Source organism: Anoplolepis gracilipes, chromosome 4 (genome assembly GCF_047496725.1).
Source record: "Anoplolepis gracilipes chromosome 4, ASM4749672v1, whole genome shotgun sequence".
In the NCBI taxonomy this organism is placed as follows: Eukaryota; Metazoa; Arthropoda; class Insecta; order Hymenoptera; family Formicidae; genus Anoplolepis; species Anoplolepis gracilipes.
In genome coordinates this window covers 12,851,290-12,863,882 of record NC_132973.1, presented here as the reverse complement: position 1 = coordinate 12,863,882, position 12,593 = coordinate 12,851,290, and the positions used below count along the sequence as shown (strand labels likewise).

The window sequence follows — 12,593 nt, the reverse complement described above, 5'->3', positions numbered from 1 at the left end:
TGAATAAGACGCTGAATGGCGTCGTTAATTTGCACTCGGGCTATTTGATAAATTACTCCGTTTGTTTCGCGCGACTGTTCGACAAATTAACATGTTAGATGGTACTATCAGAAGTATTAGTGTCTGTTGTCAACAATTTGAATGTTTATTCCGGTAACTTGTGACAACACGGTGTCTTTACTCACGATTATCTTGCTACTGTTATTTATTGAAAATCTCATAACGCGTATCGATATCATAATTGTTTAGTCGCTCAAACGCGATTCACGTTAGAAACATATATATTATATAAAAGTGAAACATTTGTATAAAATAAACTCGCATAAAAAACAAACAATAAACAGGAAAACGTAATAATTTCGTTACTATTTCTCATGTTACTGTTCTCTTAAATTAAATTAGTGAAAATTTCTGATGAAATGACTGATTAAAACAGTGACATAAAATTTTACCGAAGATCAGTAAGTGGTTCACAAATGTGTGAAAAATTCACATTTTTTTTCTTCATTTTATGTTCTATTGATGGCAGTAAGATTGCCATATTATAAAATCAGTAATAATCATACATATTTGAAAGATGTAATTTTAAAACTTTTTCTATTTTTTTTTTGTTGCTAGTTTTTTCAGCGAGCCCATACGTGTACATATTTGGAAGTGAAACACATAATTAATATTCAAATAAAGAATTATATACATGTTTAATTTTCAATATTTTTTATTCATTTTTTTATTTTTAAGATGTGATAAATCCATGAAAAATACACAAGAGATTCTTAGTTAAACTCAGATATTTTTTTAACAAAATATATTGCTATAAAATTACATAATAAAGAAATCTGGTTATTATACTATATATTTATCTCATACATATTATATGCAGGACGTTTTTTGTAAAGATTAGGAGCAAATTTATATAATGTGTTAATGAAGTCGAGTAAGTAAAAAAATTCATATAAACCTCTGTCCAAGAAAATACTTCATTAAAAATAAGAGAATCCGCATCTTTGGCTTTCATTTGCTTATTATTTGTTTAATTATTTTTATATTATATTTCTTATTAAAAAATTATAAGCGTTCAAAGATTTGCAAACAAAATTGTTCTTATAATTTATTAGACAGATTGCTGGCTCGAAAAAGATAATCTCAATTATTGTTTACACATCTTGTTCAATGTACTGATGCTTGTGTCGTGTAGCAATTTTATTTTTGCGATTACAATGAACAACTACATGTTTTCTGAATTATCCGATGTGCGTCTTGTATTGTGGAAGCCTACATTCTTGCAGAAAGAAGAATTTTAAACATTCGTTGTAAATATTGCAACAGCTAACAAAATTCGTATTCATTCAAGATGTAAGAAAAATTTTGCTCGATTCTTCGAATCCTTATAACTTTTTAATAAACTTTTTTCTATCACTATCTAGTTAATTTCATTAACATTGTATAAATTTGGTTCTAATCTTATTTATTAACAACCTATATGTAAAATAGTTTAAAATATTAATGACTGAAACAGTCGTCATTGGTTATGATTTTTTCACTGAGATTACATATTTATTTACAATTTTATTTATGTGCTATTTTTATAACTAAAATTTTGTTGGAATAAAAATTTATTATTTTTCAATAATAAATTCGAAATACAGTAAAAATTTATTGTATTTTAATAATAAAATTTTAAAAAATTCAATCTATTTAAGAAAATGTAACACTGTACTTTAAAAATATAAATGCTCGAAAGTTCTCTTAAAAAGACATGTTTTACTTATGGTAGTAAAAACTCAAATGGCAGTAGGTTGAGAATAACAGTAACGATCGCTTCTACGTTATCGCACTAGCGATTTTACGGAAGCAGAGAATATATATGTTAAAAATATCGTTCGATATAATATTACAAAATTCTACATTTATTTTTAACATTTCCGTTGTAATAATGATATTGATTTTTAACATTTTCTAAAAAAACTGATATTTAAAATGGCATTTCAATTATTTTTTCAAATCGCAATTTTTACATTTTTTCTCTCTATTATATTCATTAAATATTTTTTCTATCTTTGATTTAGAAAGTTTTCTAGAAAAAAAACACGACTTAGGGAAGGAAAAATTGTTACTATATTTAGTATTAATACATCTGATATATTATACATTATTCTCATATATGAGTAATTATTGCTTCCTCTCATATTAACGGGACTGGTGAATATAATTTTCGGATGCGCATAATTTACACGTCTATTTTCCCCGTACGTTTGCTTCGTTATATATTAATTGCATCGTTCGCGTCGCGTTACATGTTATGCGCGTATATACCTACTGTGCGCGCATCGTATGCATTACATGTATGCGCGTTGACGTTTCGACTATCGGAAAACACAAACAGGCACAACGAGAGCGGCGGAAAATTTGCCTACGTACACCGTATACTACACCCAATACCGTATACTATAGTCGTATCTAGAACAAAAGTAACCATGACGAAGGCCCCTCAGGGCATCGTATTCCGCGATGTGGCTTCGAAAACGGAAATATCCGGATATCGTTCGCAGTACGGTATCGTGAAATTTTACGGCGTCGTATCCGCCGTGGGAGTAACCGTCGATCTCAGTAATCTTCTCGGAAAGATTTTCGACGCGTCGTCAGTTCCGTGTCGAATGACGTCGGAAGCGACTAATTACGTGCGTCGAATCGGCCCTTTTTTTTGTCGCATTGCGGAATGCGTGATACGGAAAACGGATTCGTTGTTCTCACATTAATCTGCGAATTGCTACACAAAAGTTAAACGTCAGTTGTTTGTCGTAGCCTAAACTGTATATAGTGTTGTCAAAATTATACGGACGTGAAAAAGGAAATTTTTTCGCGATGGCCGTTTATGATAATCGTTTCTTGTCCATTTTCACGGAGAAAATAACGTAAGTTTAAAGACCGTGTATGGAATATAGATGTTGCGATCTACTGTAAAGTATAATCACGTTTATCGTAAAAGGGCTGTAACGTGGCATGTAATTTGGCAAGTGAATTTTAAACAGAAAAGAGAGAGAGAGAAAAACAGGTAAGAGAACATTGATAGATTTAATGTGAATTAATTGATAGCAGAATGGATACGCAAAATGAATATTCTTCTTCCCTTCCCCGAATCCTAAAATAAATATAAGCAGGATTTTGATACGTGAGGAGCTAAAAATTTGTAACAATCATGATAGATTCGATTTCTCTATTTTGCTAATAATAGCATAGTTAACTATTGAAGGAAACATGATATTTTCTATTCTACATTATATATTAAAGTTTCGATAGTTTCCGTTCGGTTCAACAATAATAGTATAAATAGCAATCGACGTGATGTTGAAGGGTTCAATATTTCACTAACCCCACATTCTCTTTACGTAAGGGATATGGGACGAAGAAGAGCGTTGACTTGATAATACAGTCGTTAACACAGACAAAGTTGAAATATATATTCGATCGAAAGATCGAATGTACGGAAACTGGATATATTTCATTTCGAAACTCGATGCCGTGATACATGAACGTAGAGAATTGGCCTTGCCCATAGCATTGCCGAACTTTCCGTTTACTTTTTCGCTTCACTTACGGATGAAGTAATTGGCTCCTCTCCCCGTGGACTCTCTACTAACGTTACGAACCCGAGTTAAGTATATCGCAGATCTGCCGTCTTCTTTTTACAAGGAAAAAGAAAGTCCTGACGGCATTCGAGTTCATAAATTCCATCTCGCGCGCCGTCGAATTTCGCGATGAAAAAGATTTACGAGAAGAAGAGAAAAAAAAAATATCAGCAGGACGGAAAAGGAAGACAGACAGAGAGAGAGAGAGAGAGAGAGAGAGAGAGAGTGAAGGAAAAGTCTGTTTTCTCATAACCCATTTTCTAATATTCTTTTAATTTTCTGTTTTTCATACCCTACTTCTTGCCGACTTTTTTGCCAATGATACGATTAAAATGGAGTTTTCTTTGTCGACGATGTCATCAACGCTGGCTATGTCTTATTCGTTTTTTGTTTTTTTTTCCTTTTTATTTTTCAATGGCCAAACTGAGAAACTTTCGCGCGCAAGACGTGTGTTGTGTCGTATCTCGTGTCGGATGTCGATTAAATGTCATCTATTTGCATAGCCATGCATAATAATTAGCGGTTAAACTAGGGCGCGACAGATTGGTACGCGAGCAACCCAGCCTCTCCTGTCTATATCGCATGCAACCGCAATCCTTCGTAATGCCAGCGTGCGCCTCGTCTCGCAGATGTTCCCTCCGCATAACTCGTATAAGGGGTGTAAATACGCCAGCCGCGCGTTCCACCTTGCACCTCGTGGTATAAGGATTTTCCGTATAACCACCGATCACGATCGAACAAATTGTTGCGATATTAGATTTAGGTTCGTCGTTTTATTACTACATATATCTTTTACAATCTTTTATCGATTAGTTTCTATTATAACATTGTCTAGTAAAAATATTTTATATTTTTTTATTAAAATAACTTGAATTGATTTCTTTATTCAAGGAATGTAATTAGAGTCTCTAATTAAATGCATCCTTTCTGTTATTTAATAATTTTTTATTAAAAGGGAAAAATTAAAGTAGAATTAAAACGATATAAGTATCGATATTGTAATCGGCATTTTAGCCTTTTTCGGGTTAAACAATTTATTTGCTCAGTTACAATTTCTAAGGTTTAACAGTTTTATTCTTCTTGCGTAGAAATATCCGGAAAAATATTGTACGGTCTTAGCCTCGACCAGGATGCCATGGCACGTCATCAAACAGGAATTTTTATGTACCTGCAAGTTTGAAAAAAGAAAGTTTAATAAAAATATTACAATATGGAAATTTTTTATAAGAAATTATTAAATATTACAATAGAAAAATTGCTTTAACTAATCACAATTGAATAACCACAGCAACGTCCAACATTTGTTTTATTTTTACACGTAACATTGATCTGACATTTCAATTAAAAGATCCAAATTATCTAAATTATTTTTTATCGAATATACTTTTCTTTAAAATTAATTAAAAAACGGTGTCAGATGTCACAGTATGCGTCGCAAAAATCAACCTGGCAAATGGCGTCGGATTAGAAAGCTGTATTTCAATATTGAGGAAGGTCAAAGTACGTAATATTTGCAATAAGATTAACCTAAATATATTAATTGTTACTATTATTATTAATTTCAAGCAGTGTAAAATTTCTATGCGGGAAAATTTATTTTACTTCAACTTTCAGTCGTCGCGTCCACGCGATAATTATTCGTTGACAGAAGATAATTTAACGCGCGTTATTAAACGCGTTGCGCGGAGAGTTTGCTGTCGGCGTTTATTCCATCTCGCAATTCACTTTCCGCGAGCTACGAAAATCCATTACAATCTTTCTCGCCCGCGTCTCGTATCGTACAATATACGGGGCGTTCCAGCTTCAAAGAACGCGCACCCTCATCCCGTTAGCTTCTCTCTCTCTCTCTCTTTCTCTCTCTCTTTCTCTTCCTCTCTCTTCGTTCCCTCTTATATACCTTCGCGAAGTGAGTGCACAATATAATCTCAGTGCACACAAGAATGCTATCTCGAAACCGCGGTTCGACCGAGTGTTTGGTCGTTCTGAAAATTGCGGAAGATGAGCGCGCGCTGACACACTTCATCGAGTCCGCGTCGTTTCCGGTATGCTGTTCCGTCATCGAGTACGCGGAACAATCGGTAGAAATGCGCGACAGATTATTTCGGGGAGAGTAGGGCAGGGCAGAGCAGGGATGAGATCGACAGATGGAGGAGGAAGAGGGAGGCGAGACAGGCGGAAATCACGGTGGAAGAAACTCGAAGGGGATGTATGAACAACGAACGGGGCGAGCGAGTGAGGGAGGGAGAGAGAGAGAGAGAGAAAGCAGAGTGGTCGCGCACTTTACGAAATGAGATACACCCACGTTGATAAAACGCGACCACACCTATATGTAATACGCTACGGATATATAGCGGAATTAAGAACAGAGCGCCCAACGCCCGCAAATTGACGGTGGACCGAAAGTAAAAATCCGCCGACGCGCGAGGTATTGCGTTTAATCGCCTCCCGTGCATTTGCCTCGAGAGAGATGTAGTCTGTCATCGACTTGAAACACGTGGTAATCGCAGGATCGTTTTATCGTTCAAGAGTTTGCAGTCTATATAGGTAGAATTTATAAGCGCCTGGAAACTCTTTATCTTCCTTTGTTAAGAAAGGAATTGTCTGTATACTCTGATATATTTGTTTAAAGATATATTTTCTTTTCGCAAGTACTTATGTTTAAGAAGAAAATGTATCAAGAGCAAAATCATGAAAGTATGAAAACAATCGTTCACAGTATTGATTTTATCTTGTCATCTTTTTTAGATTATAATTAAGATTCTAATCATATATTACGAAAATCGATACCAAAAATATAGAAAACTGTATTTTTCCTTTAATCCGACTAAAGAATGCATATAAGGAATGCATGTTGCACTTATTTTCTCCTTTTACTAAATTTTTTATCAATCCTTCTTATCGTTTATTCTTTTTATTTTTTTCGGAGTAACGTTACAGATTTCCGAATAATTCGCGAATTTATTTTTTTTTTTTTAATTTCGCATAAAATCGTCGATCGATCAGAGGCGGTAAATGTAGAACCAGCGCGTGTCTTTGATATCGATTTATCCGTCGACGATTAAACCACGATCGTATCTCTCCACACCTGAAAGACCTCTCGTGTTCGCGCAGACGCCTCCCAGAAACGCGCGGCGTACGTTACACGCAAGTTGTAACAAACGATCCATATTTCATCGCGTGCGGAAAGGACCATTTTCCCGCGGGGTCGCTCGCTTGCCCGCTCCCTCTGCACCGCCCTTTTTCCTCCCGCGAGCTCGCACCCTCCGTGTGCGACCGAATTCCGCCCTTTTTCCCCGTCTCGCGATTTTCCGGCGTTGAATCCGCCACGCCAGGGAGATCGGTGGTAGAATAAAAATCCATGTAAAAATAAAAAATGTATACCAATGTGCGAAACCGTCGTCGATCAATCGTCCGCGATGCCCTTCCTGCAATCGCGGAAAACTCAGTGGCGCGGATTTATTTCATCAAAATTTATCTTTGTCGACGAATTAGAAATGCGAGTTGTTTTTTAAAAAAGCAGTATTTGCGTTTGCTCGCGTACTACATTATAAATTATATTTGTATCGTCGAAGTATTTTTTCACCGAATTTTGATCGATTTTCATTCAAGAGTCATGTCACTCTACATGCACTAAAATTGAACTAAATATATCTCATATTTCATATCGATAAAATTATAGAATGTATTAATTTTTCAATGACGTGATTTTTCAATGAGTGAGAATATTCGTGTAAAGTGTAATAATTACATTACTTCGATTTTATCTTGATTACAAAAAATATCATTTCCGATAAATTGCAATTCGAGGCAGATAATAATACGGAATAAAATTCTGTTCTTGCATTTCTTTCCGATTAGATATTAATCGCGTTTTATAATGGAATTGTTTATATCAGTTGTTTTAATTTTGAACGGCAGATCAAACATATATCATATCCGGTCGAGCACAGGACGTTCTCGCGGATGTCGTAGAAAACATATTGGAGGAGTGTTTGCAAGACGCCAAGAACTCTGCTACAGCGGCTGGTAAAAGCTGCGTCACCTCTGAAGAAATGGAAAAGGCATTAAGGAAACTCTGCCTACGTTTAAACGCATAGCCGAGCACGCCAGGCAAACAGAAAGTTAACACGCAGCACGAAGACGCTTGAACCGAGAGTTTGGCGAAATCTTCTCGAGAAGATATCTTCACGACGCCAACCAATTCAAACGTCGAGAGAGAGTTCTCCTTGCTATCGTCTCTATTGCTAATAAATGTACAAGTTGTACGAAAGTGCAGATTATTCGCGAACAGTGTCTCTTACTTATTGTTACTCGTTCGTAATATTCATGACATTTATTCATATCGCGACTTTCTAGACTCGAGAAAACTACGAAAATGTATATCTGAAATTACGAGGGACGCATCTATGTATAAAGAGTATAATAGGATAAAACGTGTTGCACATCCAATTAAATGAAAAGAATAAGAACGAAAACGCGGTGTCTCGGACGACAACTTAAAAACTTGAAATTTATTTTATAATTAAAAGATACAAAAAAATTTCATTACAAAATTATATGACATAAGACAAAAAGTGTTAACATTTCTGATGTATGTACAATGTATATGTATTTTCCTTTTGTAACTTTGATAATTTGAAACTACATATATGTATATTTTGAACCTATATAAATTTTATACACGTATATACGGGCAATAAAAAAAATTATTAAGCGCGAAAGGATGAGAGAGAAAAAAGAGAAATGCCTCTTGTAACACGTATCGTATATATTATTCGTAACAACCGTGTACTCATCAATAATAATTATTTGTCCCGCCTTTGATTCTGATTGAAATTCCTCTCATTTCATACATGAATCGTGTTACGAAAGCGATATGTTTCATGTTCATCAAACTGAAGAGCAGTCATCGTGAGAACAGCCAAGTAGTTATGAGTTTGTTGGGAATTCGTGCGACAAAGCGGCTTCTCGCGTGACTGGAAAATTCATTAAGCGTCGCGATAAACCAAAAATAATTTCATCCAGCAATGTCGAGCGTTAATGAAACGGGATACATTTTTTTTTTCACGCAAACACATGTGTTTCTCATGTTCTCACCGATCTTGTGCGGTTGTCCTGTCGACAACGAAAAATTCTCGTTTGCTCTCGCGCGCACGCGATATAACAGAATATATTCTCATTTTTTAAGATTAAAATCAGCTACATTGTATGTAAGTGAGCGCCGCACAAGTCTGAAAACAAAGGAAAATAATGATGTTATATTATATGATATTCATAATATTCATATTATATTAACACACTACCTTGCGTATGAAATTTCATGAAAAACATGTGTGCTTTAAAATCTCGCATTTACGCGTATGCAGTATTTATTTATTACGTAACAATTTACGAAGTTTGGTTTACAGAACAAATATTAAATTTAATGTTTTTTTTATAGAGGCTATTGCATATGCAGTATCAACAACGATTTGTGATATATTGTGCATTTCATCCGAACGATGGTTGTATTTTCATCGATGTATCATTGCACAAGCTCCGAGTATTCTCCTCATTATACAGATCAACGATATAAAAGTCAGTCTGCTGATTTGTTGTCGAGCGTATAACATAGATATGTATTATTACAGCGTAGACCAAAGCAGGCAGAAAGAGAGAGAGAGAGAGAGAGAGAGAGAGAGAGAGAGAGAGAGAGAGAGAGAGAGAGAGAGAGAGAGAGAGAGAGAGAGAGAGAGAGAGAGACGGTTCAAACCCGACTGGCATATCATCAAAGTTTTCCGTGCAACCTGACATCAAATAGAAGTCATTTGAAAAGCGTTCCCTGTGCGCGCGTCGAGATTCTTTGAAATTATATCTCACTAATGACGTTGCGCACGGCCTCTCTTCTGACGACGGTATTCTTAGATTGAAGTTTTCTTTCGGCTGGATTCAACCTCAGAAGCGTTTTGTTCGCGTTGCTTCGGCGGCGTCGGCGTTCCACGTCCCTTTCGACATATCGCAAAGAGTGAGAGAATATCTCTACTCGAGAGATGCGCCTGGGTTCAATATTTACGGGCGGATATCACGGGAAATAATTGGAACGCGTTAACAATAGTGCGGCCCGTCCTTCCTTCTTTTTTTTTTTTTTTTTTTTTTTTTGGTCCGTTTCTCTTCTTTTTGTTTCCTCTCCCGCTATCGTTTTATTTTATTTTTTTTTTTCATTTTTCGACGCGTCGCGATCGAAAAGTTAATAGATACGTGAAATGGCGCGCGATATTCGTTACTGTGCCGCGCCGATTTTATTTATAACTCGAAAATTTGCTGTTTCATAAAACGAGATTCGCAGATACGTACGTACGTACGTATGTACGTATCTGGAGCGCGTTTCGGCCGGAAAATATTTTTTCCGTGACAGTTTCACGGGAGTGGCAAAAAAAAAAAAAAAAAAAAAAAAAAAAGAGAGAAAGAGACAAAAAGAGAAAAAGAAAGAGAAAGCGAGCGACCGGTGATAATCAATCGAAAAATGATTTCGAATGGCGTAACGGACCGGCCGTCGAATCATAAATCTTTAAACCTAGCGATTAAGCAGATACGTCCACCTGCCAAAACGAATATTCACGACTTTTGATATACGGGAATCTGGGATACATTACATGCGTGTGTCGAAGCATACAACTTGTGTAAAAGTTTTTATTTAATTTCACTTTAACGTCTAAACGTTGGCTCTACCATGATATGGTAATTAGCGATCAATATTTAAGAAAGGACGAATCTGCACATCAACTACGTCAAAAGTTAATAAATCTAATATATTTTAAGATTCATGAATTTGTTAAAGTAAAGATTTGCCTTGTTAAATATAATTTAATTTCATAAAAGAGTCAATATTACCTTATATCGAGCTAACTTTTTTACAGTGACTACCACGAAAATTTTATAGTAAACTATAAACGTAATTAGGTAAAAATTCGAGAAAAAATTTCAATTTTACTAGATAAATTTTCATTTTAATTAACAAATTAATAATTTTATATTTTAAAAGGCTAACAGTGCTTTATGCAATGTTAAATTCATAAATTCCAAAATATATTATATTTATTCATTTTTAACGCAGTCTGATATATGCAATTTCTCCTTAATGATAAAACATTTTGATATAAAAGTATGTAAATGGAGAGCAACTCTATTCATCTCTAGTGCTAAAATTATAGCTTTAACAATTTTATGTTTGTACCATTTCTTGAGAAAAGTAAAGATTGTTAAATTTATTTCCTTCTCCTAGTAATTTTAATTAAGATTCCATAAATTATTCAACGATTACTTTTTGTTTAGATGATAAAAAAATTTTGTTTTTCTCCGAGAGAAATTATTTTATGAAAAAATAAGACGCGAAACATTCGTCGATGGAAAGTAATTTTCCACGCGGTAAAAAGGCGCAGGTTGAAGAGGTATTTAATAACTGGATTTTTTATGGAGAACATAAAAGTGTTGAATATTCATTTGTATATCCTTTTTTATGTTAAAAACGTGTTTAGTGCTTCGTGAAAAAATTTAAGTCAGTATTTCAATTATTGATCCTAGGATATAAGAAAACGTTTCACACGAGGAATATTCAACGGACAAAAAACTTATGTATCGTGCAGGTGGTCCGACCGAACTCCAAATTACGAGAAAACAAATTAATTTCGGCCTTGCGCGCCTTTCGTCGGAAAGCCCTTCATGTCATGTGCGATCCGCCCCTACGAGGCAGTCTGTCATAATAATAGCTATTCAGTTTTGATTTAATCCTAATTAAACCTTAATTAAATAATTCTCCGTCCGCGCGTTTATCAAGAAAGAGAGAAAGGGAACATGGATGAAAAACTTGACGTATATGGAAAATTAAAACAAAGTATAAATTAAATTTTAAATAAAAATTTGACACAGCTTTTTTTGTTGAAAAAAATCTGCTTACATCAGCACTTGTCAATTCCTTCATTCTTTCAATTTATATTTTGAAACTCGATAAAGGAAAATAAGACATGGATAAAAAAAAATTACTTAAAAAGTAGAATATTTATACATATATCAAAATATTTTAAATTCTCCTAAAAGAGAGGTTGAACATTTTTTTAGGATTAAAAAAATTATTTATTATTCTATTCTTGTCGACTTGAGTTTCGATTCGTCAACGCTTATCCATTTAAAACTGAGTTTGTCATGTCTCGCGAAGACACCAAGGTGGTCCGTGACCGGAATTAACCGAGAACAAATTAATTCCAGTTCGCGCGGTCTCATTCCACCGGGAATCGGTTCCTTTTCGCCATGTTGACTAAAACGGACATCTCCCTCTGTTTGTCGTTCTTTGTGCTCGTCTCGCGCGGATCCGTAAAATAATAACTTTATGATGCCTGTTGTGTACGAGAGGCTCCAATGAAACGAAACTGGGCAACGTGAACGAAAGAAAGAACCATGCGACGAGTAAGAAGGGTATGGTGAGAAAGAAACAAGCAACACAGAGGGAGATAAAATATGGGGATGAAAAGAGAGGCAAAGAGAGAAAGAGAGAGAGAGAGAGAGAGAGAGAGAGAGAGGGAGAGAGAGAGGCAAAGAGGGTGACGAAGGGAGAGGAAAGAATGGAAACTAAAATAGTCCTCGCGACTCGAAACGAAGGAAAAACTCATTCCGTCTGCTCGCTCGCAGCCCTGGGCTGCTCTATTGTGAGACGGCCAACTATTGTGTAGTTCGTGGTAACCACGGACTACCGTCGTTCGTTTCTCGTCTCCTTCTACATCCTCGTCCTCTTTGCTCTTCTTTCTTTCGTACCTCCGCAGAATCCGCCATCTCACTCGTTTCGCGCACACCCACCGCTTCGTCGCCGCGTACATCATTTCTTTTTGTTCTGACGCGATGCGCCGTCGAAACGGTATGTCCTTTTTCTTTTTTTTTTTTTTTTTTTTTTTCTTACCCTTTTCGGAGGTGTGCGGAGCGTCATAAGCGCCTTGAGGT

The 12,593-nt window shown here is 35.4% G+C and overlaps 1 long non-coding RNA gene across 1 annotated transcript in view; it reads right to left on the bottom strand.

The window, feature by feature from the left end:
* Positions 1–4,673: 4,673 nt before the first annotated feature.
* Positions 4,674–12,593, bottom strand: part of LOC140665399 (uncharacterized) — a 397,969-nt gene continuing 390,049 nt past the window's right edge. The window contains exon 7 of the long non-coding RNA XR_012046594.1: positions 4,674–4,794. This is a non-coding gene — a long non-coding RNA (uncharacterized lncRNA). The remainder of the gene's footprint in view (positions 4,795–12,593) is intronic.